General features: G+C 44.8%; 1 protein-coding gene across 3 annotated transcripts in view; it reads left to right on the top strand.

Moving 5' to 3' along the window:
* LOC140739096 (glutamate receptor 1-like) overlaps positions 1-25,988 on the top strand; it is a 643,907-nt gene that overhangs the window by 577,984 nt on the left and 39,935 nt on the right. The gene's annotated exons all lie outside the window — the stretch shown is intronic.

Here is a 25,988-nt window from a genome sequence, read left to right as displayed (position 1 = left end):
GAGGTGCCTGTGGTTTGCAAGGGGTCTGAGATTTGGGAGTGTATTTGAGATCTCTGTAGTTTGCAAGGGGACTGAGATTTGGGAGTGGATTTGAGATGTCTGTGGTTTGCAAGTGGCTTTAGTTTTGGGAGCAGATTTAAGATGTTTGTGGATTGCAAGGGGCTTTGGGTTTGAGAGTGGATTTCAGATGTTTGTGGATTGCAAGGGGCTTTAGGTTTGAGAGTGGATTTGAGGTGTCTTTGGTTTGCAAGGTTTTTTAGGTTTAGGAGTGGATTTGAGATGTCTGTGGTTTACAAGGGGACTGATGTTTGGAGTGGATTTGAGATGTCTGTGGCTTGCAAGGTGCATTAGGTTTGAGAGCAGATTTGAGATGTTTGTGGTTTACAAGGTGCTTTATTTTAGAGAGTGGATTTGAGGTGTCTGTGGTTTACAAAGGGGCTGAGATTTGGGAGTGGATTTGAGATTTCTGTGGTTTGCAAGTGGCTTTAGGTTTGAGAGCAGATTTGACATGTTTGTGGATTGCAAGGGGCTTTAGGTTTGAGAGTGGATTTGAGATGTTTGTGGTTTGCAAGGTGACTGCGATTTGGGATTGGATTTGAGATGTCTGAGGTTTGAAAGGGGACTGAGGTTTGGGAGTGGATTTGAGATGTCTGTGGTTTGCCAGGGGCTTTAGGTTTGAGAGCGGATTTGAGATGTTTGTGGTTTGCAAGGGGCTTTACGTTTGAGAGTGGATTTGAGATGTTTGTGGTTTTCAAGAGGGCTTTAGCTTTGAGAGTGGATTTGAGATGTCTCTGGTTTGCAAGGGGGCTGAGATTTCGGAGAGGATTTGAGATATCTGTGGTTTGCAAGGGGACTGGGATTTGGGAGTGGATTTCACATGTCTGTGGTTTGGAGGCGGACTGAGGTTTGGGAGTGGATTTGAGATGGCTCTGGTTTGCAAGGGGTCTGAGGTTTGGAGTGGATTTGAGATGTCCGTAGTTTGCAAGGGGACTGGGATTTGGGAGTGGATTTGAGATGTCTGTGGTTTGCAAGGGGACTGGGATTTGGGACTGGATTTGAGATGTCTGTGGTTTGCAAGCGAACTGAGGTTTGGGAGTGGATTTGGGAAGGCTGTGGTTTGCAAGGGGTCTGAGGTTTGGAGTGGATTTGAGATGTCCGTAGTTTGCAAGGGGACTGAGATTTGGTAGAGGATTTGAGATGTCTGTGGTTTGCAAGGGGACTGAGGTTTGGGAGAGGATTTGAGATATCTGTGGTTTGCAAGGGAACTGGGATTTGGGAGTGGATTTGAGATGTCTGTGGTTTGCAAGCGGACTGAGGTTTGGGAGTGGATTTGGGATGGCTGTGGTTTGCAAGGGGATTGAGGTTTGGAGTGGATTTGAGATGTCTGTCGTCTGCAAGGTGCTTTAGGTTTGAGAACAGATTTGAGATGTTTGTGGTTTACATAGGGCTTTAGGTTTGAGAGTGGATTTGAGGTGTCTTTGGTTTGCAAGGGACTTTAGGTTTGGGAGTCAATTTGATGTGTCTGTGGTTTGCAAGGGGCTTTAGGTTTTGAGACCGGATTTGAGATGTTTGTGGTTTACATAGGTCTTAAGGTTTGAGAGTGAATTTGTGATGTCTTTGGTTTGCAAGGGGGCTGAGATTTGGGAGTGGATTTGAGATGACTGTAGTTTGCAAGCGGACTGAGATTTGGGAGAGGATTTGAGATGTCTGTGGTTTGCAAGGGGGCTTTAGGTCTGAGAGTGGATTTCAGATGTTTGTGGACTGCAAGGGTTTTTAGGTTTGGGAGTGGATTTGAGATGTTTGTGGTTTCCAAGGGGACTGCGATTTGGGAGTGGATTTGAGATGTCTGTGGTTTGCAAGTCGCTTTAGGTTTGACAGCGGATTTGAAATTATTGTGGTTTGCAAGGGGTTTTAGGTTTGAGAGTGGATTTGAGGTGTCTGTGGTTTGCAAAAGGGCTGAGATTTGGGAGTAGATTTGAGATGTCTGTGGTTTACAAGGGGACTGATGTTTGGAGTGGATTTGAGATGGCTGTGGTTTGCAAGGGGGCTGATGTTTGGAGTGGATTTGAGATGTCTGTGGCTTGCAAGGTGCTTTAGGTTTGAGAGCAGATTTGAGATGTTTGTGGTTTACAAGCTGCTTTATATTTGAGAGTGGATTTGTGGTGTCTGTGGTTTACAAAGGGGCTGAGATTTGGGAGTGGATTTGAGATGTCTGTGGTTAGCAAGGGGCTTTAGGTTTGAGAGCGGATTTGAGATTTATGTGGTTTGCAATGGGCTTTAGATTTGAGAGTGGATTTGAGATGTTTCTGGTTTGCAAGGGGCTTTAGGTTTGAGAGTGGATTTGAGGTGTCTGTGGTTTGCAAGGGGGTTGAGATTTGGGAGTGGATTTGATATGTCTGTGGTTTTCAAGGGGCTTTAGGTTTAAGAGCGGATTTGAGAATTTTATGGTTTGCAAGGTGCTTCAGGTTTGAGAGTGGAATTGAGATGTTTGTGGTTTGCTAGGGGCTTTAGGTTTGAGAGTGGATTTGAGGTGTCTGTGATTTAAAAGGGGGCTGAGATTTGGGAGTGGATTTGAGATGTCTGTGGTTTGCAAGGGGGCTGAGATTTCGGAGTGGATTTGAGATCTCCGTAGTTTGCAAGGGGACTGGGATTTAGGAGTGGATTTGAGATGTCTGTGGTTTGCAAGCGGACTGAGGTTTGGGAGTGGATTTGAGATGGCTGTGGTTTGCAAGGGGTCTGATGTTTGGAGTGGATTTCAGATGTCCGTAGTTTGCAAGGGGACTGAGATTTGGTAGAGGATTTGAGATTCTGTGGTTTGCAAAGGGAATGAGGTTTGGGAGAGGATTTGATATGTCTGTGGTTTGCAAGGGGACTGGGAGTTGGGAGTGGATTTGAGATGTCTGTGGTTTGCAAGCGGACTGAGGTTAGGGAGTGGATTTCGGATGGCTGTGTTTTGCAAGGCGTCTGAGGTTTCGAGTTGATTTGAGATGTCCGTAGTTTGCAAGGGGACTGAGATTTGGTAGAGGATTTGAGATATCTGTGGTTTGCAAGGGGACTGAGGTTTGGGAGAGGATTTGAGATTTCTGTGGTTTGCAAGGGGACTGGGATTTGGGAGTGGATTTGAGATGTCTGTGGTTTGCAAGTGGACTGAGGTTTGGGAGTGGATTTGGGATGGCTGTGGTTTGCAAGGGGACAGGTTTGGGAGTGGATTTGAGATGTCTGCGGTTTGCAAGGGGCTTTAGGTTTGAGAGTGGATTTGAGGTGTCTATGGTTTGCAAGGGGGCTGTGATTTGGGAGTGGATTTGAGGTGTCTGTGGTTTGCAAGGTGGCTGAGATTTGGGAATGGATTTGAGATGTCTGTAGTTTGCAAGGGGACAGAGATTTGGGAGAGGATTTGAGATGTCTGTGGTTTACAAGGGTCTTTAGGTTTGAGAGTGGATTTGAGGTGTCTGTGGTTTGCAAGGGGACTGAGATTTGGGAGAGGATTTGAGATGTCTGTGGTTCGCAAGGGGACCGGGATTTAGGAGTGGATTTTAGATGTCTGTGGTTTGCAAGCAGACTGAGATTCGTGAGTAGGTTTGAGATGTCGATGGTTTGCAAGGGGACTGGGATTTGGGAGTGGATTTTGAGATGTCTGTGGTTTGCAAGGGGACTGAGGTTTGGGAGTGTATTTGAGATGTCTGTTGTTTGCAAGGGGCTTTAGGTTTGAGAGTGGATTTGAGATTTTTGTGGTTTACAAGGGGCTTTAGCTTTGAGAGTGGATTTGAGGTGCCTGTGGTTTGCAAGGGGTCTGAGATTTGGGAGTGTATTTGAGATCTCTGTAGTTTGCAAGGGGACTGAGATTTGGGAGAGTATTTGCTATATCTTTTGTTTGTAAGTGGCTTTAGGTTTGAGAGTTTATTTTAGATGTTTGTGGTTTGCAAGGGGACTGGGATTTGGGAGTGGATTTGAGATGTCTCTGGTTTGCAAGTGGCTTTAGGTTTGAGAGCAGATTTGAGATGTTTGTGGATTGCAAGGGGCTTTAGGTTTTAGAGTGGATTTGAGATGTTTGTGGTTTGCAAGGGGACTGGGATTTGGGACTGGATTTGAGATGTCTGTGGTTTGAAAGGGGACTGAGGTTTGGGAGTGGATTTGAGATGTCTGTGGTTTGCAAGGGGCTTTAGGTTTGAGAGTGGATGTTAGATGTTTGTGGTTTGCAAGGGGACTGGGATTTGGGAGTGGATTTGAGAAGTTTGTGGTTTGCAAGGTGACTGGGATTTGGGATTGGATTTGAGATGTCTGTGGTTTGCAAGGGCCCTGAGATTTGGGAGAGGATTTGAGATGTCTGTGGTTTGCAAGGGGACCGGGATTTAGGAGTGGATTTTAGATGTCTGTGGTTTGCAAGCGGACTGAGATTTGTGAGTAGCTTTGAGATGTCTGTAGTTTGCAAGGGGACTGCGATTTTGGAGTGGATTTGAGATGTCTGTGGTTTGCAAAGGGTCTGAGGTTTGGGAGTGTATTTGAGATGTCTGTTGTTTGCAAGGGGCTTTAGGTGTGAGAGCGGATATGAGAAGTTTGTGGTTTGCAAGGGGCTTTAGGTTGAGAGTGGATTTGAGGAGTCTGTGGTTTGCGAGGGGACTGCGATTTCGGAATGGATTTGAGATGTCTGTGGTTTGCAAGGTGCTTTAGGTTTGAGAGTGGATTTGAGGTGTCTGTGGTTTGCGAGGGGACTGAGATTTCGGAATGGATTTGAAATGTCTGTGGTTTGCAAGGGGACTGAGGTTTGGCAGTGTATTTGAGGTGTCTGTGGTTTGCAAGGGGACTGAGGTTTGGGAGTGTATTTGAGATGTCTGTTGTTTGCAAGGGGCTTTAGGTTTGAGAGCGGATTTGAGATTTTTGTGGTTTACAAGGGACTTTAGCTTTGAGAGTGGATTTGAGGTGCCTGTGGTTTGCAAGGGGTCTGAGATTTGGGAGTGGATTTGATATGTCTGTAGTTTGCAAGGGGACTGAGATTTGGGAGAGGATTTGCTATGTCTTTTGTTTGCAAGTGGCTTTAGGTTTGAGAGTGGATTTTAGATGTTTGTGGTTTGCAAGGGGACTGGGATTTGGGATTGGATTTGAGATGTCTGTGGTTTGCAAGGGGCTTTAGGTTTGAGAGTGGATTTTAGATGTTTGTGGTTTGCAAGTGGCTTTAGTTTTGGGAGCAGATTTAAGATGTTTGTGGATTGCAAGAGGCTTTAGATTTGAGAGTGGATTTCAGATGTTTGTGGATTGCAAGAGGCTTTAGGCTTGAGAGTGGAGTTGAGGTGTCTTTGGTTTGCAAGGTTTTTTAGGTTTAGGAGTGGATTTGAGGTGTCTGTGGTTTGCAAGGGACTTTAGGTTTTGAGAGCGGATTTGAGATGTCTGTGGTTTGCAAGGGGCTTTAGGTTTGAGAGTGGATTTTAGATGTTTGTGGTTTGCAAGTGGCTTTAGTTTTAGGAGCAGATTTAAGATGTTTGTGGATTGCAAGAGGCTTTAGATTTGAGAGTGGATTTCAGATGTTTGTGGATTGCAAGAGGCTTTGGGCTTGAGAGTGGAGTTGAGGTGTCTTTGGTTTGCAAGGTTTTTTAGGTTTAGGAGTGGATTTGAGGTGTCTGTGGTTTGCAAGGGACTTTAGGTTTTGGAGTCAATTTGATGTGTCTGTGGTTTGCAACGGGCTTTAGGTTTTGAGAGCGGATTTGAGATGTTTGTGGTTTACATAGGTCTTTAGGTTTGAGAGTGAATTTGTGATGTCTTTGGTTTGCAAGGGGGCTGAGATTTGGGAGTGGATTTGAGATGACTGTAGTTTGCAAGCGGACTGAGATTTGGGAGAGGATTTGAGATGTCTGTGGTTTGCAAGGGGACTGGGATTTGGGATTGGATTTGAGATCTCTGTGGTTTGCAAGGGGACAGGTTTGGGAGTGGATTTGAGATGTCTGTGGTTTGCAAGGGGCTTTAGGTTTGACAGTGGATTTGAGATGTTTGTGGTTTGCAAGGGGCTTTATGTTTGAGAGTTGATGTGAGGTGTCTGTGGTTTGCAAGGTGGCTGAGATTTGGGAATGGATTTGAGATGTCTGTAGTTTGCAAGGGGACAGAGATTTGGGAGTGGATTTGGGATCGTTGTGGTTTGCAAGGGTTCTGAGGTTTGGAGTGGATTTGAGATGTCCGTAGTTTGCAAGGGGCCTGAGATTTTGTAGAGGATTTGAGATGTCTGTGGTTTGCAAGGGGACTGAGGTTTGGGAGAGGATTTGAGATGTCTGTTGTTTGCAAGGGGACTGGGATTTGGGAGTGGATTTGAGATGTCTGTGCTTTGCAAGCGGACTGGGTTTTGGGAGTGGATTTGGGATGGCTGTGGTTTGAAAGCGGACAGGTTTTGGAGTGGATTTGAGATGTCTGTGGTTTGCAAGTGGCTTTAGTTTTGGGAACAGATTTAAGATGTTTGTGGATTGCAAGGGGCTTTGGGTTTGAGAGTGGATTTCAGATGTTTGTGGATTGCAAGGGGCTTTAGGTTTGAGAGTGGATTTGAGGTGTCTTTGGTTTGCAAGGTTTTTTAGGTTTAGGAGTGGATTTGAGATGTCTGTGGTTTACAAGGGGACTGATGTTTGGAGTGGATTTGAGATGGCTGTGGTCTGCAAGGCGACTCATGTTTGGAGTGGATTTGAGATGTCTGTGGCTTGCAAGGTGCTTTAGGTTTGAGAGCATATTTGAGATGTTTGTGGTTTACAAGGTGCTTTATTTTAGAGAGTGGATTTGAGGTGTCTGTGGTTTACAAAGGGGCTGAGATTTGGGAGTGGATTTGAGATTTCTGTGGTTTGCAAGTGGCTTTAGGTTTGAGAGCAGATTTGACATGTTTGTGGATTGCAAGGGGCTTTAGGTTTGAGAGTGGATTTGAGATGTTTGTGGTTTGCAAGGTGACTGCGATTTGGGATTGGATTTGAGATGTCTGAGGTTTGAAAGGGGACTGAGGTTTGGGAGTGGATTTGAGATGTCTGTGGTTTGCCAGGGGCTTTAGGTTTGAGAGCGGATTTGAGATGTTTGTGGTTTGCAAGGGGCTTTACGTTTGAGAGTGGATTTGAGATGTTTGTGGTTTTCAAGAGGGCTTTAGCTTTGAGAGTGGATTTGAGATGTCTCTGGTTTTCAAGGGGGCTGAGATTTCGGAGAGGATTTGAGATATCTGTGGTTTGCAAGGGGACTGGGATTTGGGAGTGGATTTCACATGTCTGTGGTTTGCAAGCAGACTGAGGTTTGGGAGTGGATTTGAGATGGCTGTGGTTTGCAAGGGGTCTGAGATTTTGGAATGGATTTGAAATGTCTGTGGTTTGCAAGGGGACTGAGGTTTGGGAGTGTATTTGAGGTGTCTCTGGTTTGCAAGGGGACTGAGGTTTGGGAGTGTATTTGAGATGTCTGTTGTTTGCAAGGGGCTTTAGGTTTGAGAGCGGATTTGAGATTTTTGTGGTTTACAAGGGGCTTTAGCTTTGAGAGTGGATTTGAGGTGCCTGTGGTTTGCAAGGGGTCTGAGATTTGGGAGTGGATTTGAGATGTCTGTAGTTTGCAAGGGGACTGAGATTTGGGAGAGGATTTGCTATGTCTTTTGTTTGCAAGTGGCTTTAGGTTTGAGAGTGGATTTTAGATGTTTGTGGTTTGCAAGGGGACTGGGATTTGGGATTGGATTTGAGATGTCTGTGGTTTGCAAGGGGACTGATGTTTGGAGTGGTATTGAGATGGCTGTGGTTTGCAAGGGGACTGATGTTTGGAGTGGATTTGAGATGTCTGTGGCTTGCAAGGTGCTTTAGGTTTGAGAGCAGATTTGAGATGTTTGTGGTTTACAAGGTGCTTTATGTTTGAGAGTGGATTTGAGGTGTCTGTGGTTTGCAAGGGGTCTGAGATTTGGGAGTGTATTTGAGATCTCTGTAGTTTGCAAGGGGACTGAGATTTGGGAGAGTATTTGCTATATCTTTTGTTTGTAAGTGGCTTTAGGTTTGAGAGTTTATTTTAGATGTTTGTGGTTTGCAAGGGGACTGGGATTTGGGAGTGGATTTGAGATGTCTCTGGTTTGCAAGTGGCTTTAGGTTTGAGAGCAGATTTGAGATGTTTGTGGATTGCAAGGGGACTGGGATTTGGGACTGGATTTGAGATGTCTGTGGTTTGAAAGGGGACTGAGGTTTGGGAGTGGATTTGAGATGTCTGTGGTTTGCAAGGGGCTTTAGGTTTGAGAGTGGATGTTAGATGTTTGTGGTTTGCAAGGGGACTGGGATTTGGGAGTGGATTTGAGAAGTTTGTGGTTTGCAAGGTGACTGGGATTTGGGATTGGATTTGAGATGTCTGTGGTTTGCAAGGGCCCTGAGATTTGGGAGAGGATTTGAGATGTCTGTGGTTTGCAAGGGGACCGGGATTTAGGAGTGGATTTTAGATGTCTGTGGTTTGCAAGCGGACTGAGATTTGTGAGTAGCTTTGAGATGTCTGTAGTTTGCAAGGGGACTGCGATTTTGGAGTGGATTTGAGATGTCTGTGGTTTGCAAAGGGTCTGAGGTTTGGGAGTGTATTTGAGATGTCTGTTGTTTGCAAGGGGCTTTAGGTGTGAGAGCGGATATGAGAAGTTTGTGGTTTGCAAGGGGCTTTAGGTTGAGAGTGGATTTGAGGAGTCTGTGGTTTGCGAGGGGACTGCGATTTCGGAATGGATTTGAGATGTCTGTGGTTTGCAAGGTGCTTTAGGTTTGAGAGTGGATTTGAGGTGTCTGTGGTTTGCGAGGGGACTGAGATTTCGGAATGGATTTGAAATGTCTGTGGTTTGCAAGGGGACTGAGGTTTGGCAGTGTATTTGAGGTGTCTGTGGTTTGCAAGGGGACTGAGGTTTGGGAGTGTATTTGAGATGTCTGTTGTTTGCAAGGGGCTTTAGGTTTGAGAGCGGATTTGAGATTTTTGTGGTTTACAAGGGACTTTAGCTTTGAGAGTGGATTTGAGGTGCCTGTGGTTTGCAAGGGGTCTGAGATTTGGGAGTGGATTTGATATGTCTGTAGTTTGCAAGGGGACTGAGATTTGGGAGAGGATTTGCTATGTCTTTTGTTTGCAAGTGGCTTTAGGTTTGAGAGTGGATTTTAGATGTTTGTGGTTTGCAAGGGGACTGGGATTTGGGATTGGATTTGAGATGTCTGTGGTTTGCAAGGGGCTTTAGGTTTGAGAGTGGATTTTAGATGTTTGTGGTTTGCAAGTGGCTTTAGTTTTGGGAGCAGATTTAAGATGTTTGTGGATTGCAAGAGGCTTTAGATTTGAGAGTGGATTTCAGATGTTTGTGGATTGCAAGAGGCTTTAGGCTTGAGAGTGGAGTTGAGGTGTCTTTGGTTTGCAAGGTTTTTTAGGTTTAGGAGTGGATTTGAGGTGTCTGTGGTTTGCAAGGGACTTTAGGTTTTGAGAGCGGATTTGAGATGTCTGTGGTTTGCAAGGGGCTTTAGGTTTGAGAGTGGATTTTAGATGTTTGTGGTTTGCAAGTGGCTTTAGTTTTAGGAGCAGATTTAAGATGTTTGTGGATTGCAAGAGGCTTTAGATTTGAGAGTGGATTTCAGATGTTTGTGGATTGCAAGAGGCTTTGGGCTTGAGAGTGGAGTTGAGGTGTCTTTGGTTTGCAAGGTTTTTTAGGTTTAGGAGTGGATTTGAGGTGTCTGTGGTTTGCAAGGGACTTTAGGTTTTGGAGTCAATTTGATGTGTCTGTGGTTTGCAACGGGCTTTAGGTTTTGAGAGCGGATTTGAGATGTTTGTGGTTTACATAGGTCTTTAGGTTTGAGAGTGAATTTGTGATGTCTTTGGTTTGCAAGGGGGCTGAGATTTGGGAGTGGATTTGAGATGACTGTAGTTTGCAAGCGGACTGAGATTTGGGAGAGGATTTGAGATGTCTGTGGTTTGCAAGGGGACTGGGATTTGGGATTGGATTTGAGATCTCTGTGGTTTGCAAGGGGACAGGTTTGGGAGTGGATTTGAGATGTCTGTGGTTTGCAAGGGGCTTTAGGTTTGATAGTGGATTTGAGATGTTTGTGGTTTGCAAGGGGCTTTATGTTTGAGAGTTGATGTGAGGTGTCTGTGGTTTGCAAGGTGGCTGAGATTTGGGAATGGATTTGAGATGTCTGTAGTTTGCAAGGGGACAGAGATTTGGGAGTGGATTTGGGATCGTTGTGGTTTGCAAGGGTTCTGAGGTTTGGAGTGGATTTGAGATGTCCGTAGTTTGCAAGGGGCCTGAGATTTTGTAGAGGATTTGAGATGTCTGTGGTTTGCAAGGGGACTGAGGTTTGGGAGAGGATTTGAGATGTCTGTTGTTTGCAAGGGGACTGGGATTTGGGAGTGGATTTGAGATGTCTGTGCTTTGCAAGCGGACTGGGTTTTGGGAGTATATTTGGGATGGCTGTGGTTTGAAAGCGGACAGGTTTTGGAGTGGATTTGAGATGTCTGTGGTTTGCAAGTGGCTTTAGTTTTGGGAACAGATTTAAGATGTTTGTGGATTGCAAGGGGCTTTGGGTTTGAGAGTGGATTTCAGATGTTTGTGGATTGCAAGGGGCTTTAGGTTTGAGAGTGGATTTGAGGTTTCTTTGGTTTGCAAGGTTTTTTAGGTTTAGGAGTGGATTTGAGATGTCTGTGGTTTACAAGGGGACTGATGTTTGGAGTGGATTTGAGATGGCTGTGGTCTGCAAGGCGACTCATGTTTGGAGTGGATTTGAGATGTCTGTGGCTTGCAAGGTGCTTTAGGTTTGAGAGCATATTTGAGATGTTTGTGGTTTACAAGGTGCTTTATTTTAGAGAGTGGATTTGAGGTGTCTGTGGTTTACAAAGGGGCTGAGATTTGGGAGTGGATTTGAGATTTCTGTGGTTTGCAAGTGGCTTTAGGTTTGAGAGCAGATTTGACATGTTTGTGGATTGCAAGGGGCTTTAGGTTTGAGAGTGGATTTGAGATGTTTGTGGTTTGCAAGGTGACTGCGATTTGGGATTGGATTTGAGATGTCTGAGGTTTGAAAGGGGACTGAGGTTTGGGAGTGGATTTGAGATGTCTGTGGTTTGCCAGGGGCTTTAGGTTTGAGAGCGGATTTGAGATGTTTGTGGTTTGCAAGGGGCTTTACGTTTGAGAGTGGATTTGAGATGTTTGTGGTTTTCAAGAGGGCTTTAGCTTTGAGAGTGGATTTGAGATGTCTCTGGTTTTCAAGGGGGCTGAGATTTCGGAGAGGATTTGAGATATCTGTGGTTTGCAAGGGGACTGGGATTTGGGAGTGGATTTCACATGTCTGTGGTTTGCAAGCAGACTGAGGTTTGGGAGTGGATTTGAGATGGCTGTGGTTTGCAAGGGGTCTGAGATTTTGGAATGGATTTGAAATGTCTGTGGTTTGCAAGGGGACTGAGGTTTGGGAGTGTATTTGAGGTGTCTCTGGTTTGCAAGGGGACTGAGGTTTGGGAGTGTATTTGAGATGTCTATTGTTTGCAAGGGGCTTTAGGTTTGAGAGCGGATTTGAGATTTTTGTGGTTTACAAGGGGCTTTAGCTTTGAGAGTGGATTTGAGGTGCCTGTGGTTTGCAAGGGGTCTGAGATTTGGGAGTGGATTTGAGATGTCTGTAGTTTGCAAGGGGACTGAGATTTGGGAGAGGATTTGCTATGTCTTTTGTTTGCAAGTGGCTTTAGGTTTGAGAGTGGATTTTAGATGTTTGTGGTTTGCAAGGGGACTGGGATTTGGGATTGGATTTGAGATGTCTGTGGTTTGCAAGGGGACTGATGTTTGGAGTGGTATTGAGATGGCTGTGGTTTGCAAGGGGACTGATGTTTGGAGTGGATTTGAGATGTCTGTGGCTTGCAAGGTGCTTTAGGTTTGAGAGCAGATTTGAGATGTTTGTGGTTTACAAGGTGCTTTATGTTTGAGAGTGGATTTGAGGTGTCTGTGGTTTGCAAGGGGTCTGAGATTTGGGAGTGTATTTGAGATCTCTGTAGTTTGCAAGGGGACTGAGATTTGGGAGAGTATTTGCTATATCTTTTGTTTGTAAGTGGCTTTAGGTTTGAGAGTTTATTTTAGATGTTTGTGGTTTGCAAGGGGACTGGGATTTGGGAGTGGATTTGAGATGTCTCTGGTTTGCAAGTGGCTTTAGGTTTGAGAGCAGATTTGAGATGTTTGTGGATTGCAAGGGGCTTTAGGTTTTAGAGTGGATTTGAGATGTTTGTGGTTTGCAAGGGGACTGGGATTTGGGACTGGATTTGAGATGTCTGTGGTTTGAAAGGGGACTGAGGTTTGGGAGTGGATTTGAGATGTCTGTGGTTTGCAAGGGGCTTTAGGTTTGAGAGTGGATGTTAGATGTTTGTGGTTTGCAAGGGGACTGGGATTTGGGAGTGGATTTGAGAAGTTTGTGGTTTGCAAGGTGACTGGGATTTGGGATTGGATTTGAGATGTCTGTGGTTTGCAAGGGCCCTGAGATTTGGGAGACGATTTGAGATGTCTGTGGTTTGCAAGGGGACCTGGATTTAGGAGTGGATTTTAGATGTCTGTGGTTTGCAAGCGGACTGAGATTTGTGAGTAGCTTTGAGATGTCTGTAGTTTGCAAGGGGACTGCGATTTTGGAGTGGATTTGAGATGTCTGTGGTTTGCAAAGGGTCTGAGGTTTGGGAGTGTATTTGAGATGTCTGTTGTTTGCAAGGGGCTTTAGGTTTGAGAGCGGATATGAGAAGTTTGTGGTTTGCAAGGGGCTTTAGGTTGAGAGTGGATTTGAGGAGTCTGTGGTTTGCGAGGGGACTGAGATTTCGGAATGGATTTGAGATGTCTGTGGTTTGCAAGGTGCTTTAGGTTTGAGAGTGGATTTGAGGTGTCTGTGGTTTGCGAGGGGACTGAGATTTCGGAATGGATTTGAAATGTCTGTGGTTTGCAAGGGGACTGAGGTTTGGCAGTGTATTTGAGGTGTCTGTGGTTTGCAAGGGGACTGAGGTTTGGGAGTGTATTTGAGATGTCTGTTGTTTGCAAGGGGCTTTAGGTTTGAGAGCAGATTTGAGATTTTTGTGGTTTACAAGGGACTTTAGCTTTGGGAGCAGATTTAAGATGTTTGTGGATTGCAAGAGGCTTTAGATTTGAGAGTGGATTTCAGATGTCTGTAGTTTGCAAGGGGACTGAGATTTGGGAGAGGATTTGCTATGTCTTTTGTTTGCAAGTGGCTTTAGGTTTGAGAGTGGATTTTAGATGTTTGTGGTTTGCAAGGGGACTGAGATTTGGGATTGGATTTGAGATGTCTGTGGTTTGCAAGGGGCTTTAGGTTTGAGAGTGGATTTTAGATGTTTGTGGTTTGCAAGTGGCTTTAGTTTTGGGAGCAGATTTAAGATGTTTGTGGATTGCAAGAGGCTTTAGATTTGAGAGTGGATTTCAGATGTTTGTGGATTGCAAGAGGCTTTGGGCTTGAGAGTGGATTTGAGGTGTCTGTGGTTTGCAAGGGACTTTAGGTTTTGGAGTCAATTTGATGTGTCTGTGGTTTGCAATGGGCTTTATGTTTGAGAGTTGATTTGAGGTGTCTGTGGTTTGCAACGTGGCTGAGATTTGGGAGTGGTTTTGTGATGTCTGTAGTTTGCAAGGGGAATGGGATTTGGCAGAGGATTTGAGATGTCTGGTTTGCAACGGGCTTTAGGTTTGAGAGTGGATTTGAGATGTTTGGTTTGCAAGTGGACTGGGATTTGGAGTGGATTTGAGATGTCTGTGGTTTGCGATGGGACTGAGATTTGGGAGTGGATTTGTGATGTCTGTGGTTTGCAAAGGGCTTTAGGTTTGAGAGTGGATTTGAGGTGTCTGTGTTTTGCAAGGGGACTGAGATTTATGGGTGGATTTGAGGTGTCTGTGGTTTTCAAGGTGTTTTAGGTTTGACAGTGGATTTGAGATGTTTGTGGATTGCAAGGGGCTTTAGGTTTGAGAGTGGATTTGAGAAGTTTCTCGTTTCCAAGGGGACTGAGATTTGGGAGTGGATTTGAGATGTCTGTAGTTTGCAAGGGGACTGTGATTTGGGAGTTGATTTGAGTTGTCTGTGGTTTGCAAGGGGACTGAGCTTTGGGAGGAGTTTCAGGTTGGTGAGAGGTTTTGAGATGTTTGAAGTTACCTAGGAGTTTGAGGTTTGTGAATGGGTTTGAAATGTTTCAGGTTACCTAGGGGTTTGAGTTTTACAAGGGATTGAGTTTAGTGAGGGTGTTTGAGGTGTTTGAGGATTGTCAGAGGATTTGTGACTTGCAAGCATATTTGATGGGTTTGAGGTTTGCAAGGAGTTTTGAGGTTTAAGAGAGGGTATGAGGTTAGTGATGGTGTTTTAGTTTTGCGAGGGGATTTATGTTTTGAGAGGGACTGAGGTTTGTGAAGGAGTTTAAGGTGCCTTAGGTTAATGAGAGGGTTTGAAGTGTTTAAATTTTGTGAAGGTGTTTGAAGTCTACAAGGGGCTTGAGTTTTAGGAGTGGATTTGAGGTGTTTGAGTTTATGGGGGGGTTGAAATGTTTGATATTTGTAAAGGTGTTTGAGGTTTGCAAGGGGGATTAAAGTTCACAAGGGGTTTGAGGTTACTGAGGTGTTTGAGGTATGTGAAGGGATTTGAATTGTTTGACGTTAGCAAGGAGGTTCTTTGAGTTTAGTGAGGAGCTTTGAGGTTTGCAAGAGTGTTTGAAGTTTGTAAGGGATTGAGTTTAGCAAGGGTGTTTGAGGGGTTGAGTAGAATTAGACCATTCAGCCCACTGAGTCTGCTCGGCCATTTCTTCATGGCTGATTTAACATCTCTTCCAACATCCCTCATTGGAACATAGGAGTTTGAGGGGGTACTTGATAGAGGTATTTAATATTATGAGGGGGGTAGATAGAGTTGACGTGGATAGGCTTTTTCGATTGAGTAGGAGAGATTCAAACAAGAGGACATGAGTTGAGAGTTAAGGGGCAAAAGTTTAGGGGTAATAAGAGGGGGAATTTCTTTACTCGTATAGTGGTAGCTGTGTGGAACGAGCTTCCAGTAGAAGTGGTAGAGGCAGGTTCGGTAATGTCATTTAAAGTAAAATTGGATATGTATATGGACAGGAAAGATTGGAGGGTTATGGGCTGAGTGCAGGTCGGTGGGACTAAGTGAGAGTAAGTGTTCGGCACAGACTAGAAGGGCCAAGATGGCCTGTTTCCATGCTGTAATTGTTATATGGTTATATGTTTATATAACATGAATCTCCTGCCCTCTCCCCATAATCTTTTATATCCTTACTCAAGGTAATTGGAGACTAATGATAGAATAAGTCAAAGTCACATGGTTCCTGTGAAGGGAAATCTTGCATGACAAATCTGTTAAGAGTTCTTTGAGGGAGTAACAAGCAGGTTAGATGAAGGAGAGGCAGTGGATGTCATTTACTTGGATTTTCAGAAGGCTTTTAATAAGGTGCCATACATGAGGCTACATAATAATAACATGCCATACATAATATCCTATGGCACTACAGGAAATATATTGACACGGATAGAGGAATGGCTGACAGGCAGGAGGCAGTGGGTGGAAATAAATAGGGCCTTTTCTGGTTGGCTGCCAGTGACTAGTAGTGTTCTTCAGATGTCAGTATTGGGATCGCTACTTTTCACATTGTATGTCAATAGTTTGAATAATGGAATTAATGGCTTTGTGGTAAAATTTGCAGATGATACAAAGATAGGTGGAGGGGTAGGTAGTGCTGAGGAAGCAATGCGATTTCAGCAGGACTTAGACAAATTGGAAGAATGGGCAAAAAAGTGGTAGGTGGAATACAGTGTTGGGAAATGTATGATAATGCATTTTGGTAAAAGGAACAATAGTGCAGATTATTATCTGAATGGGGAGAAGGTTCAATCATCAGACGTGCAGAGGGACTTAGGAGTCCTTGTGTAGGACTGCCAGAAGGTTAATTTACAGGTTGAGTCTGTGGTAAAGAAGGCAAATGCAATGTTGGCATTTATTTCAAAAGGAACAGAACAGAAAAGCAAGGAGATAATGCTGAGCCTTTATAAGACACTAGTCAGGACACATTTGGAGTATTGTCAACAGTTTTAGCCCCCATATCTCAGGAAGGATGTGTTGTCATTGGAGAAAGTCCAGAGGAGGTTCACGAGGATGATTCCAGGAATGAAGGGGTTAACATATGAGGAGTGTTTGGCAGCTTTGAGCCTGTACTTACTGGAATTTAGAAGAATGCGGGGGGGGCGGCAGGGGTATCTCACTGAAACCTACCAAATGTTGAAAGGAGTAGATAGGGTGGATGTGGAGAGGATGTTTCCTTTGGTGGCGGTATCCAGAACTCTCGTACACAGTCTCAAAATTGAGGGGCAACCCTTTAGAATAGAGATAAGAAAGAGTTTTTTTGGCCAGAGGGTGGTGGATCTGTGGAATACTCTGCCATAGGGCATCAAAGGATATGGCAAGAAGCCAGGTGTATGGAGTTGAGAGGGATCCAGAATCAGCCATGCTGGAATGGCAGAGAAGACTTGATGGGCTGAATGGCTTAATACTGCTCCTATGTCTTATGGTCTTATGGGTTTAAGGTTTGTGAGGGGATTTGAGATTTGTAAGTGTATTTTGAGGCATTTGAGGTTTGCAATGAATTTTGAGGTTTGCAAGGTGATTTGAAGTTTACAAGGGGGTTTGAGGCTTGTGATGGGGTTTGAGATTTGCAAGAGGGTTATAGTTTGAGAGGGAGTTTGAGGTTTGTGAGGGAGTTTCAGGTGTTTGAGGTGTTTGAGATATGCAGTTTGCGAGAGGTTTTGAGATTAGTGAGAGGAGTTTGAGGTTTGCGAGAGGTTTTGAGTTCTCAAATGGCAGGGCTAGGCAACCCATGGCCGACCAGGGAAGTTAAGGACTACATAAAAGCAAGGAATGGGCACATATGGTGCAAAAGTGAGTGTGAAGTTGGGTGATTGGGAAGTTTTTAAAATCCAACAAAAGGTAACTAACAAGCCATAAGCAGGGAAAAGAAGAAATATGAGGACAAACTAGCTAATACTATAAAGCAGAACACCAGAAGTTTTTTCAGTAATATAAAGAATAAAAGGGAGGTGAAAGTTGATATTGGAGTACTGGGAAATAATGCTGGTGAGGTAGTAATGGGGGACCCTTTAGAACAGAGGTAAGGAGGAATTTTTTTAGCTAGAGAGTAGTGAATCTATGGAATACTCTGCCACAGACTGTGGTGGAGGTCAAGTCCATGGTATATTTAAAGCAGAGGTTGATAGATTCTTGATTGGTTGAAGTATCAAGGGATATGGTGAGAGGGCAGGTGTATGAGATTGATTGGGATCTGGGATCAGCCATGATGAAATGGCAGCGCAGACTCAATGGGCTGAATAGGCTACTCCTATGTCTTATGGTTTTATGGTCAGCGAGTATGTTTGAGGTTTGCAAGGAGCTTTAGGTTTGGGAGTGGATTTGAAGTGTTTGAGCTTTGTGAGGGCGTTTGAGATGTTTGATATTTGCAAGTCTGTTTGAGGTTTGTAAGGGAAATTGAGTTTTTTGAAGGGTTGAGGTTTGTGAAGGGGTTGGAGATTAACGAGTATATTTGAGGTTTACAAGGATATTTAGGTTTGGGAGTGGATTTGAGGTGTTTGAGCTTTGTGTGGAGGCTTGAGATGTTTAATATTTGTAAGTCTGTTTGAGGTTTGTAATGGGGATTGAAGTTAGTAAGGGGGCAAAAGTTTAAGGATAACACGAGGGGGAATTTCTTTACTCAGAGAATGGTAGCTGTGTGGAACGAGCTTCCAGTAGAAGTGGTACAGGCAGGTTCGGTATTGTCATTTAAAGTAAAATTGGATAGGTATATGGACAGGATAGGAATGGAGGGTTATGGGCTGAGTGCGGGCCAGTGGGACTAGGTGAGAGTAAGCGTTCGGCACGGACTAGAAGGGCCAAGATGGCCTGTTTCCATGCTGTAATTGTTATATGGTTATATGGTTTGAGGTTAGTGAGGGGGTTTGAGGTGTTTTAGGTTAGTGAGCAGGTTGCTTAAGTTTAGTGAGGGGGTTGAGGTTCAATTTGTGAGGCTGTTTGTGATATTTGATGTTTGTGAGAGGGTTTGAGGTTTGTGGGGGCCTTTGAGATTGGTAAAGGGTTTGAGGTTAGTGAAGGTGTTTGAGGTTTTGAGAGGTGATTGACATTTGCAAATAGCAAAGGGGTTTCGAGGAATGTGAGGAGGTTTGAGGTTAGTGAAGGTGTTTGAGGTTTGTGAGGCTGTTTGTGGTATTTGATGTTTGTGAGAGGGCTTGAGGTTTGCAAGGGGGTTTGAGATTGGTGAAGGGGTTTTATGGTTTGCAAGGGTTTGAAGTTAGTGACAGTGTTTGAAGTCTGTGAAGGGGTTTAAATTTTGGGATTGAGTTTGAGGGGTTTGAGGTTTTGAGGTTTGTGTGGGGCTTTGAGGTTGATTAAGGGGTTTTAAGGGGTTTAAGCTTTGAGATGGTGTTTAAGGTTGGTGAGGGTTTGAGGTTTGTCAACAATTATAGACAATAGACAATAGACAATAGGTGCAGAAGTAGACCATTCGGCCCTTCGAGCCTGCACCGCCATTCTGAGATCATGGCTGATCATCTACTATCAATACCCGGTTCCTGCCTTGTCCCCATATCCCTTGATTCCCCTATCCATAAGATACCTATCTAGCTCCTTTTTGAAAGCATCCAGAGAATTAGCCTCCACTGCCTTCCGAGGCAGTGCATTCCAGACCCCCACAACTCTCTGGGAGAAGAAGTTTTTCCTTAACTCTGTCCTAAATGACCTACCCCTTATTCTCAAACCATGCCCTCTGGTGCTGGACTCTCCCAGCATCTGGAACATATTTCCTGCCTCTATCTTGTCCAATCCCTTAATAATCTTATATGTTGCAATCAGATCCCCTCTCAATCTCCTTAATTCCAGCGTGTACAAGCCCAGTCTCTCTAACCTCTCTGCTTAAGACAGTCCGGACATCCCAGGAATTAACCTTGTGAATCTACGCTGCACTTCCTCTACAGCCAGGATGTCCTTCCTCAACCCTGGAGACCAAAACTGTACACAATACTCCAGGTGTGGTCTCACCAGGGCCCTGTACAAATGCAAGAGGATTTCCTTGCTCTTGTACTCAATTCCCTTTGTAATAAAGGCCAACATTCCATTAGCCTTCTTCACTGCCTGCTGCACTTGCTCATTCACCTTCAGTGACTGATGAACAAGGACTCCTAGATCTCTTTGTATTTCTCCCTTACCTAACTCTACACCTTTCAGATAATAATCTGCCTTCCTGTTCTTACTCCCAAAGTGGATAACCTCACACTTATTCACATTAAACGTCATCTGCCAAGTATCTGCCCACTCACTCAGCCTATCCAAGTCACCCTGAATTCTCCTAACATCCTCATCACGTCACTCTACCACCCAGCTTAGTATCATCAGCAAACTTGCTGATATTATTCTCAATGCCTTCATCTAAATCGTTGATGTAAATCGTAAACAGCTGTGGTCCCAATACCGAGCCCTGCGGCACTCCACTAGTCACCACCTGCCATTCTGAGAAACACCCATTCACCGTTACCCTTTGCTTTCTATCTGCAACCAGTTTTCTATCCATGTCAATATCTTCCCCCAATGCCATGAGCTCTGATTTTACCCACCAATCTCCTATGTGGGACCTTATCAAATGCCTTCTGAAAATCGAGGTACACCACATCCACTGGATCTCCCTTGTCTAACTTCCTGGTTACATCCTCGGAAAACTCCAATAGATTAGTCAAGCATGATTTGCCCTTGGTAAATCCATGCTGGCTCGGCCCAATCCTATCACTGCTATCTAGATATGCCACTATTTCATCTTTAATAATAGACTCTAGCATCTTCCCCACTACTGATGTTAGGCTGACAGGATGATAGTTCTCTGTTTTCTCCCTCCCTCCTTTCTTAAAAAGTGGGATAACATTAGCCATTCTCCAATCCTCAGGAACTGATCCTGAATCTAAGGAACATTGGAAAATGATTACCAATGCATCCGCAATTTCCAGAGCCACCTCCTTTAGTACCCGAGGATGCAGACCATCTGGACCTGGGGATTTGTCAGCCTTCAGTCCCATCAGTCTACTCATCACCGTTTCCTTCCTAATGTCAATCTGCTTCATTTCCTCTGTTACCCTATGACCTTGGCCCATCCATACATCTGGGAGATTGCTTGTGTCTTCCCTAGTGAAGACAGATCTAAAGTACTGATTAAATTCTTCTGCCATTTCTCTGTTTCCCATAACAATTTCACCCAATTCATTCTTCAAGGGCCCAACATTGTTCTTAACTATCTTCTTTCTCTTCACATACCTAAAAAAGCTTTTGCTATCCTCCTTTATATTCCTGGCTAGCTTGCGTTCGTACCTCATTTTTTCTCCCCATATTGTCTTTTTAGTTAAGTTCTGTTGTTCCTTAAAAACTTCCCAATCATCTGTCCTCCCACTCACCTTAGCTCTGTCATACTTCCTTTTTTTTAATGCTATGTAGTCTCTGACTTCCTTTGTCAACCACTGTGGCCCCTTTCCCCCCTTTGAATACTTCCTTCTCAGGGGGATGAACTGATTTTGCACCTTGTGCATTATTCCCAAGAATACCTGCCATTGCTGTTCCACTGTCTTTTCTGCTAGGATATCCATCCAGTTAACTTTGGCCAGCTCCTCCCTCATGGCTCCATAGTCTCCTTTGTTCAACTGCAACACTGACACCTCCGACCTGCCCTTATCCTTCTCAAATTGCAGATAAAAATTTATCATATTATGGTCACTGCCTCCTAATGGCTCCTTTACTTCAAGATCGCTTATCAAATCCTGTTCATTACACAAGACTAAATCCAGAATAGCCTTGTCCTTGGTCGGCTCTCATACAAGCTGTTCCAAGAATGCATCCCGTAGGCACTCTACAAACTCCCTATCCTGGGGTCCAGCACCAACCTGATTCTCCCAGTTCACTTGCATGTTGAAATCCCCCATAACTACTGCGACATTACCTTTGCCACATGCCAATGTTAACTCCCTATTCAACTCGCACCCAATATCCATGCTACTGTTTGGTGGCCTGTAGACAACACCCATTAGGGTCTTTTTGCCCTTATTGTTCCTCTGTTCTATCCACACAGACTCTACTTCTCCTGATCCTATGTCCCCCCTTGCAAAGGACTGAATCCCATTCCTCACCAACAGGGCCACCCCACCCCCTCTGCCCACATTTCTGTCCCTACAATAGCACGTATACCCTTGTACATTCATTTCCCAGGTCTGATCTCCCTGCAGCCATGTCTCCGTTATCCCAACAACATCATAGTTACCCATTCGCACCTGAGCTTCAAGCTCATCTGCCTTATTTCTGACACTTCGTGCATTCAGATATAGAATTTTTAGCCCATTTCTCCTCTCTCTGTTTAAATCGCTGCCTATTGTGCTTAACCCAGCTCTCCGAACTCCCATCGGGCTATACGCCCCTTGAATTTTGTTGTCCTTCCTAAATTTACCTATTCTTTCTGCACATTTAACTCCATGTTCCGTCAGACCATCCCTCTGTACATGTGCCCTCCTTATCACTTGTTCCACCTCACCTTTCTCTACTACACACTTAATATTCCAGAACCATGTAGTCCCCACCTGTCCTTTATTCTTCATCTCGCTATCCTCTCTCGCATTCTGGATCCCTGCCCCCTGCAAATTTAGTTTAAACCCCCCCCGAGAAGCACTAGCAAACTTTCCTGCAAGAATGTTAGTACCGCTCCAGTTCAGGTGTAAACCGTCCCGTCGGAACAGATCCCACCTTCCCTGGAACAAAGCCCAATTATCTAAAAACCTGAAGCCCTCCCTCTTGCACCATCCTCTCAGCCATGTATTAATCTGCAATAAGCAATAATAATCTGCAATAATCTGTCAGCCACATATTAATTTTGAGGTGTTTGAAGTGTGTATAAGAATGAGGTTAACAAGGGCTTGAAGTTTTTGAGGGCTTTGAGGGGTTTGAGGTTAGTGAGAGGGTTTGAGATTTTTGAGGTTAGTGAGGGCGTTCAAGGTTTATGGAGGGAGGTTTGAGATTTGTAAGGGGTTTCAAGGTTTGTGAGGGAGTTTGAGGGTTTGAAGTTTGTGAGGGTTTTGAGGTAGGTGAGATGGTTGATGATTGTGACAGTGTTTGATGTTTGTGACAAGGTTTGTGATGGATTTAAGGTTTGCGAGGGAATTTTGAGGCCATTCAAGTTAGCGAGGTTTGGAGTCTCTCTGAGCCCCAGCAGTACACATGGGAGATGATCATGCCAACCTCATCAGTCAGGGAAGCCCTCAGAGCTGCCTTTAAGGAGCATTGAAACTGCTCACATAGGCCGTTGGACTGCGGGTGATATGCAGTGGTGTGATGTAGCCTAACGCCGAGGTTCTGGGTCATTCTAGTGCAAAGGTCTGAAATGAATTGGGGACTGTAGTCGGAGTAAATACCAGATGGGGTGCCAAACTGAGCAACCCAGGTGCTGATGAATATCCCAGCCACGTCTGCAACCGCATTCAGTGCCAGAGGGACAACCTCTGGTCACTTGGTGACATGGTCCACCATGGTAAGGAGGTGCGTGAAACCACAGGAGAGGGAAGAGGACCAACAAGGTCCACATTGCAAATGGCGCCTGAACATGATGGTTAACTTTGGCCTACTGACACTCCTCACAGGCTGCAGTGCCAGCACGCACATCCTTTCTAAAGCCATGCCACACGAACTTCAGTGCAGCCAGTTTCTGTGAGACCTTTCAGCCTGGATGTGAGAGGCCACAAAAACAGTCTGTCTCCAGTTAGCAGGCAGTGTGGGGCAAGAGTGACTGGTTGAGACATCGCAGCGGAGAGAAACCCGTTTCCCCGAACTTGATGTCAGCCAACCATAGGCCTTTTACTGATGTTCGGTTAGCCAGGACCTCTGGGTCAGAAGCTTGGTCGTCTGCCATGCTGGCATAGTCAGCCCCTATGTGTACGGCCTCAATGGCTGACTGTCAGAGGCAATCAGCCAAGGCATTATTTTTCCCCTTGATATGTTGTAAGTACATCAGTTGTGAACTTAGGTATGTAGACCAGGTGGCGTTGCTGCCGTCTGATATTTTTGCTATCGCATGCACAAGGGGTTTATGGTCAATGAATGCTGTGAAATGATGACCCTCTAGAAGAAAACAAAAGTGGCGGACAGCCAGATAGAGACTAAGAAGCTCACAGACAAACGTGCTGTACTTCCTTTCGGAGGGACAGAGCTGCCGGTTGAAGAAGGCGAGTGACTGTCACACACTGTTCGTGCACTGTACCCACAGCATATTTGGAAGCACACTCTACAGGGGAGCATAATAAGTTCAGCAGCTCGCAGAATGAAGTGGTAATAGAAATTGGCCATTTCTAAAAACTCCTGTAGTTTCTTTGTAGTGCAGGGTGGTGGGAAATCCCTAATAGTGGCTATATTTGATGGCAAGAGTTTCACACCTTCTGCAGAGATGCGATGGCCGAGAAAGTAATTGGTTGACAACCCAAACTTGCAGTTAGCAGGGTTAATAATCAACCCATGTTGGCTTAAGCGCTTGAAAGGTATGCGGAGATGAGAAACATGTTGGGATTTGGATGCACTGGCAACAGGTATGATATCCAGGTAAATTTTAAAAAAGTCTGAGTCTTTTAATACAGAGTCCAGCAGCAGTTGGAAAGTCTGTGCTGCATTTTTCAGCCCAAACAGCATGCAAAGAAACGCAGAGGCCAAGCAGGATTCAGCCACTTTGGGAATGTCCTCTAAGCACACAGGCCCCTGATGGTAGCCCCTAACTAAGTCGATTTTGGAAAAAACTATCTCGGCTAAATGTACCTAAACAATTGGGGATGGTGATCTCATTAAGGTGTCAGTAATTTCTTTATGGACACTATAGAGGCCACCCAGGGTCTATTTGACTGGCCTGCAATGCCAAGTCTTTTCATTTTGGCCAACACATAGCCTTCACAGTTGCCAGCTTTTCTGGGTACAGTCTACATGCATGAGCATGAACTGGCAGATCAGTTGTGGAAATGTGCTTGACCCCATATTTTGTGACTATAGTGGAGAATATAGGCTTAGTGAGGTTTCGGATTTCACCCAACAGACAAGTAAACTCATGTGCTGGTACATGCACTTGACAGAATCGTGGGGAACATACTGGGGGAGTATGGTAATGATCGAAAGTTCTTGACATCCACAAGCCAACAGTTCCTAGATCAATTAATAGTTCATCGGCACACAGGAAATCTGCACTGACCAGAGGTCTAGCCACTTTATCTAGCATGAGTCCCACATGTAACATCAAACACTGAAGCAAAGTGTCACCCATCATGTCCCGTAGGTCTGGATCCTGCTGCCTCCAGCGAGACTTCATCGCTTTTTACCTTCTCGTCAATAGGTGATGCTAGGCAGATACTGAATGGCAGAGCAGACTCAAAGGGCCAAATAGCCTTACTTCTGCTCCTATGTCTTATGGTCTAACAGAACACTCACCTGAGTACCTGTGTCACCCTGAAAGGATGTCCATAATGAACAGTAGATGACCCTGGCAGCTGGAACCCACAGTGTTGTCCCAATGAGCTGACACTGTTGAAGCTGCAAGGTGGTCAGCACTTCCTATTGTTCATACCAAAGAGAGCATAGTAAAAACACAGACCTGCTATCATCTGTTTCACATCTGTTCCTTATGTTGGGGGCCTTGCTGACCAGGCTTACTAAGGTAAAGAAAGGAGGAGGAATGATGCACCGCTGTTTGGCTGAGTGTAGACTATCAGTCACTTTAGCAAGCTCCCTATAGTCCTTTACAGGTGCATAGTGACAGCTATATGAACTTGTGTGAAGAGTTCTTTAAAAATAAAACAAGGATGGTGATTTCCCAGGAGAGACAGCATGTGGTCCATTTGCTCCAGTAGTTTAGCATCACCAAGGTTGGGCAAGGAGAGCAACTGTCTGGTGAGATCAGACTTTGGTAGTCTGAAAGTCTGTAATAGGTGAGTTTTTAGTGTTTGGTATTTATGTTGTTCAAGCTGGTGTTCCAGTGGATTCACCACTCTCACAGCCGTGGAATTGCTGAGCGAAGCTAACTTGTAGTAGAATTTAATGTTACCAACAGTGAATTTTACAGTGCACGATGGGCCTTGGTTTGTACAAACCAAGCAACAACAGTTTGCTCTCCAGCAGTTTCAAAGCAACTGGGTTGCCCAACATGTTCGATAACTCTGGAACTCTAGAGCATTGGGGTCAACAATGTGTGTTTTCACAAATAAAACAATGTGAGGCATTTTAGGTTTCAGAAAAACTGCAACAACTCATTTATTGTACTCAAAACATTGAACATAAACACCACAGATAAAGAACCACGCAATATGTCATCAGGTCAAACCATCCTCTTAGGATGAACCCCAACTCAATGTTGTTGGTTGTCAATTATATACATTTTCACCAATTACATTACCTTACAAGGTTAGTGAGAGTGTTTGAGATTTGCAAGGGGATTTGAGGTGTTTGAGTTTGGTATAAGAGTTGCTATTCATTGGGACGGAACTGGTCACCATTTAACAGGATCTTTTGGCTGCTGCTGGTGACAGAGTTGGTCAGTGCTGGCAGGGGACATGAGTTTGTGGGGGAAGAGTTCACTGGGGTGGGGAGGGGAGGGGAGTGGAAAGATAGGGCAGTGGGGAGATGAGTATATCTCTCTACCTCACTGAACACACTTGACAGGGGCTGACCCTGAGAAGTGGAAGGGGGGCAGAACTCTCTTCCTCCCTGAACAATCTAGCTGGGGCTGATCCCTGGGCAAAGCAATGTATCTGAGCAAGACAATATATCTGGGAGAAGGGCGGGGGGGGGGGGGGGGGGGGAAGATAGTGGGAAGCACTGGTGAATGTACAGTCTTTGTCTCTGTCATCAACATCTGACCGGAATAGGGTAACGTCCTGTGATGAGACATTGGGAATCACCGTGACATCCTCATCCACCCTCTAGTTCCACTGTGTGCTACTCTTTATT

The sequence above is a fragment of the Hemitrygon akajei genome, chromosome 15, assembly GCF_048418815.1.
Source record: "Hemitrygon akajei chromosome 15, sHemAka1.3, whole genome shotgun sequence".
NCBI lineage: Eukaryota > Metazoa > Chordata > Chondrichthyes > Myliobatiformes > Dasyatidae > Hemitrygon > Hemitrygon akajei.
This window is presented reverse-complemented; position numbering and strand designations above follow the sequence as displayed.